At 39.7% G+C, this 5,806-nt stretch overlaps 1 pseudogene; it reads left to right on the plus strand.

The window, feature by feature from the left end:
* The first annotated feature begins 224 nt into the window (after positions 1-224).
* LOC111735912 lies at positions 225-346 on the plus strand (annotated as a pseudogene).
* The last annotated feature ends 5,460 nt before the right edge of the window (positions 347-5,806 follow it).

Consider the following 5,806-nt stretch of genomic DNA (forward strand, 5'->3'; position numbering starts at 1 on the left):
GTAATTCTGTTGCCTGGTCTTAAGGAGACTTCGGTTGCTTTCCATTCTTCTTGTTCTTCAGCATCCTACTGATTTCGTGAGCCCCAAATATTCTTCCAACAAATCCTCTTTTTGTTTAAAACAGAGCTGGTTTCTGCTGCTTACAATCAAGAAGCATAAATGATATAGGTTGTGGGTAAAAAAGTAAAGACAGGTATTCACAGAAGATTTAAAATTTATTCTTAGTCTACGGCCATGCTACCCTGAACAAACCCGATCCTGTCTGATCTCTTCGGAAGCTAAGCAGAGTTGGGCCTGGCTAGTACCTGGATGTGAGACCACCTAGGAAGACAAGGTGCTGTAGGCGTAAATAAAAAAAGAGAGAGAGAAAGAGATTGTAAATTGACAAGGTCTTTGCAATCTGCGAGGTCAACCAAGGGTTGCCTCGCCAAAAAAAAAAAAATCATTTTTGTCAGAGCACTCTCTCAAATGACAGCATCTGTCCTCCAGCTTCCCAGGCACTGAAGGAACACTGCCTGATCTGTGGCTGAATGTTGGTCCCAATTCATATCCTCACCCCCAAATTCCTCAAATCCCTCCTCTCAGTCCCACTCTTTGTACGAAGAATGTACAAAGGCACAGCATAACAATCAAGTTCTGCTGTTTGTGCTATGTTATTTTAATATTTGAATGCCTCTTTAAAAAAGATGCCCTTTAGTGACAAGGTAATAAAAATGAATGTTTCAATTACTATTGTAGATATTACATGTACTAATACAAAAGATAATGCTTTTAAAATAAACTCCATAATTGTCCCGTACGAAAAGTGTTTGCTCATCAGTGAGTTAAGTCATTAAGTTCCCCACTTTCCTTCTATACAGACTCTCTCTCTCTCTCTCTGTCTCTCTCTCTCTGTCTCTCTCTCTCTCTGTCTCTCTCTCTCTCTCTCTCTCTCTTGCTCTCTCTCTCTCTCTCACACACACACACACACAAATACATCCATATACAACAACACATCTTGCATTATTTTTCACTCAAAAGAGATCAAAAGAGAAAGGCAAAGCTACACTTTATGCTAACAGTAAAAATAGTTTCCTACAGGATGGAAAAAAGCCCATTTAAAAAGTTTCGCATTCTGAGATTCTATTATCTATGGATTGGAAGAAAACCCCCCTCAGGCTATTCTGAATTTTCATTGACAGCGGCCTCCCACCTAAGTGGAGAAGCTGGAAAGTTCTGAAATGAAGGGCAATTGAGGTCCTCTGGGAGAAGATAAGGTCAGAACTCTGAGGCAGGTCCCAAAGAGAGTGAGAAGAGGTTAGAGAGATGCCCCATGCAACCTCTGGAGGAGGGGCTCAGGAGGGAACATTCCCCAAGCCACCACAATGGGGCAGCCATCTGCTGTAGCCGCCCACAGGTAAGGTGGTGCTATCTATTCATATGTGACTAAGAAAGGAGACAAGGGTGGGAAGAAGAATTCCAAGAAAGAAGCAATCTGCAGGAGAATATTCCCTGAAAGTATGTGGAATAAGAAATATGATATGATTTCTTCCGAAAGTCTTATTCCTCAGAAGGATGTTAGAGCATGAGCCCATGAAGAGTTATAAGTGGATTTTCTCTGACTGATTTCCCACAAATTCTAATATATTTCCACAGAAAAATGCTTATAGAAACAGAATAGAATACTCTGCAATGAACCAGCGCATTAGAAAAAAAATAATAACTCTTAATTGCCTATTTTTACTAAGCACATTTTTACCCTCATTCTGTCTGGCTGCAAGCCAAGATCTTTGCAAACTACTTCGCTAACATTCATTTTCATAACACTTATTACAAAGTACTGTACTGTAGGTCCCTTGAAAATATACAATAACCCAAAGTTAGCAGGAAGTTCTCCTGCCCTGTGGAGACCCAAGAAAAAATTGGCTCAAACCTCCAGATTCCATAACCAAGGGCAGTCCATATTCCACTCCCAAGATTTCCACGAAGCCTCTTAAGGGCATAACTCTTGTGCGGGCCTCCTGCTGCTTCAGGCTGGCTATGTGCTGTTCTACCTCTACGTGAATCCCAGGCCCTCCTTTGGCCCACTCACAGCAGGAACACATCACCATCGCCCTCTGTGCTGAAGGTGTTGAGAGGGAGATGGAGGGGGCATTTCCACCTCAGAATTCAAATGGAAACTTTGGCGTTACGGTTTTTAAGTGTGCTTCAGCCCCTCCATCCTCGGGGGCCCAGAGGCCCTTCATACCACAATTCCAGCCTGTAGACCTGTCCATCTTGTGTACTCCTTCCCCAGCTCATCGAGTGCCATCTCTCTCTTGCTTTCTTTGATGAAGCATCAGCCCCAGCTGCTTCCCATTCTTGCATCTCCTCTTCTCTCCACCATGGTTAGTGTCAATATCACAGTGCCTTTTCCTGACAAGGAAAGTTACCTTGTGAAAAGGACTTTGGGTGACAACTATTAAGGTAAAATTTAGCTTCCTTTATCACAGGAAAGAAATGAGGGCTAAAGTATTAGAAAAAGGAAGGGGAGCTGATGGCAGAGAGTCGGGGAACTTCTGCTTGCCATCCTTGAGGTAAACTAGAGTGTGGCCTGTACTCTCAAGGGGCCCAATCAACCAGCGCCTGAAATAACTTTAAATGAAATGCAGATCCTCAAGCTTCTCACTGAGTCAGAGTGACCAATCCAAAGCTATAATCTTACGCCCAAAGGCTGCGCTGTGGACACTTTTTTATTTTGTATGTAAGAGACAAGAGTCCCAGATCTTTTTCTCTACCTATTTTAATTTCTTATTTTCTATGCAGTTTGAGACAAGTTGTTGCTCTCCTAATAATGAGAACCTACTGTTGTAAATATCATCATGAAGAATAATTTTGAAAAGTACTAGGCATTATGGAAAAGGTTTATCAAAAACTGGAAAGGTGATAAGTATCTGTTGAAAGAGAGAGAGAGACAGAAATAGAGATAGAGGGCAGAGAGGGAAGGAGAGGGGGAAGAAGCAGGAGGGAGGGAGGGTGAGAGAGAGAGAGACAGGGACAGACAAAGAGAGACAGAGACAAGGCGAGAAAAAAAAACAAAAACACTTCAACAGAAGATAATGCTCTTAAAACAATAGCACCCAAGCTTCAAATAACAGTACATTGCCTTCTAATTTCAATTTGATGTATGCAGAATTCTTTCTTTTCCAATGCCAAATCCTGAATGAAACATGCAATAAAAATTACTGCCTGAAACATGGTGATAGCATTTAATCCTCTGGCAATACATTAGAAAGACTTTCAGCTTTAAACCGTGGACCGCCACACTGCAGCTTTGCACATGAAATTATTTATTCATGCCTTGGTTTCTAAAGTCCTTTTTTATATGCTTTCTATCAGCCAATAATGAGCTGGAGCACTTATGTTCTCAGCCTGACAAATTCCACATTATGAGACTGAAGTTCAATGCCTGGCAAGAAGTTGCTGCTTGGAGGGAGACGTGCCATCTACTTGAGAGGGTTTCAGCATCAGGAAGCTGCTGGGACCATGGCAGGTTGCGGCACCTCGGTGATCAGAGGGATGATATGCAGGGAGGTGTGGACTGAAAGGTGATGAGAGAGGAAGGAGATATTGAAGCACTTAGAAGCTTCTGGCAACTGTGTCCCAAATGTCTAGGATGGTGTGTGCAGAAAGGGAGAAGAGAACTTAAAGGACACAGGATATATCTCTTCGTAATCCAACTGTCGTCAGTGATCATTAATTAGTGCAGTATGTGCAACACCAACAGGGCTGACTTCCCTTTTGTGAATATGAAAAATGTGGGGAGAGGATATTGATTTGCTGAGCAAATTAAAAGTAGAAGCAGATTACAAAGGAAAAGTTTTATGCTTAAGAGACTAAATTGATTTGAAGCATTTTAATACATATTTATTTACATGTAATTTATCGCCACAGTCAGGATAAAAGCTTATGAAGATCATTCCAATCCACTCGTTAAAGTGAGATTGCTAGTATATAATTCTTGAGTAGGTTAACCCTTCCCTGACCTTTCTGACTTGGTCAATTCTTACTATTAAGAATTCCCATAATACCATATAACCTTTCTTTCTTAGCACTTATCAGAGTTAACAATTTTACTTAAGTTCGTGTGTATACGGGTTTTTTCCCCTCCCCCTAGTACCTGCAGAGAGCTTAACACTTCCTACTGAAAAGAAATACTATGAATGCAATAAAATCAAATGTTTAAATATTTTAATTCAGACTTTCTATTAAATATTGGTTATAATGAAATGACAGAAAAAGGTGTAGTAAATCACCAAAATAATAATAATGACATATAGTGAAAGAAAAAAAAATATGTTATTCTGGTAAAATATTGACAATCATGAAGAATGTTAAGATCTCTTTGTTTTTATTAATGTTAAAATAATTTTTAAAAATAGTAAAGCTCAAACATCCCTAACAGAGTCACTAGGTAAATGTAAATATCCTAAAGTATAATCCAATGAACTACATTTTCATTAGAATTAAACCAATCTTGAAATCTTTGATCTTTGTTGCCCAAGAAAATGTACTGCTTTTCTCTTTCTTGATCGTTTTGTGCATATAGATCATCTTTCCACCATTCAGTACCTCCAGTCTCCTGCGGATTGTTTTGCTTCAGCCCAATGGCCTTCTTTCCGCTCTCTGACTGTTCCAAGCCTGGTCCCACCTCAGACTGCTGGCACTTGCAGTCCCCAAACTTTTGCAGGGCATGCTACTTCTCTTTCTTCTGGTTAATCCAGGGAAGTCTTTTCTGACCATGCTAATGATAACCACTCTCATTTACTCTCTAGCACATTACCTTGCTGCATTTGCTTACTGGAAATTATCCCTATCTAAACTTATTTTATTTGTGGGCTCATTGGTTTCTAGGCCTATTTTAGGTCTCCCTCAGAAGAACGCAAGGTCCTTGAGAGCAGGGAACTATATCTGTATTTTCATCTCTATAGCCACAATGCCTAGCATGGTGCCTGGTATAGTAGGTATTTTATCAATATTTACTGAATGAATGAATGAATGAATGAATGAACGAAAAGACAGGTGAGGAGTAAGTTAACCTTCTTTGCTACATAATATCCAAAGAGTTCGAAAACATATTCTTAGATGAGGTAAAATAATAATAGTATGTAAACCTGGTTATTAAAGTGTCTAATGTCAACTTAATCATCCAGCTGTCTGGGCATCTAATAGCTTAGGTCAGCATGTCCAGTGAACTTCTGCATGTGCACACATTTCTTTATTTCTTTCCCACAACTATCCCATAAGTAGGCAGAGCAATAACAGCGGCAGGATCACTTGTGTTTTTACTTATGAAAAAACTAAGTTCAGAGAGGTTATATTATTTCCCAAGTCACGCATGCAATAGGCAACAGGACTGGGTCTCCAGCCCAGTCTTTTGTAGCTTTCCTGCTACACCATCAGTGTCTGTTTTGTTTTCAAACAGATCTTCATTTATTTAGTTATTCTTTTAAGAAATCTATATAGGGCACCTACTATTGATAGTAAAGGACTCTCGAGCACTATTTAGCAATAAAGAGGTGCAGATAACAATTTTCCTCCTGCAAGATTAAAATACACAAATAGCTCACCAACCTGAAAGATATTTGAGTTAAATGTCTAATTCACAGGACAACTCAGTTTTATAAAGGTAGGAAAACCTTCCGGCTTGTATAATAGTGGGATGGATCTCCAGGAATGATGACTCTGTAGCTCTTCCTAAAAGGGTGGATAGGATTTTGACAGGAGAAAAGAAAAGAAAAGACATTCTCAAAAAAACAGAAAATAGAATGAGAAAATGTGACATGTT

Source organism: Pteropus vampyrus, unplaced genomic scaffold (genome assembly GCF_000151845.1).
Source record: "Pteropus vampyrus isolate Shadow unplaced genomic scaffold, Pvam_2.0 Scaffold15, whole genome shotgun sequence".
Lineage (NCBI taxonomy): Eukaryota > Metazoa > Chordata > Mammalia > Chiroptera > Pteropodidae > Pteropus > Pteropus vampyrus.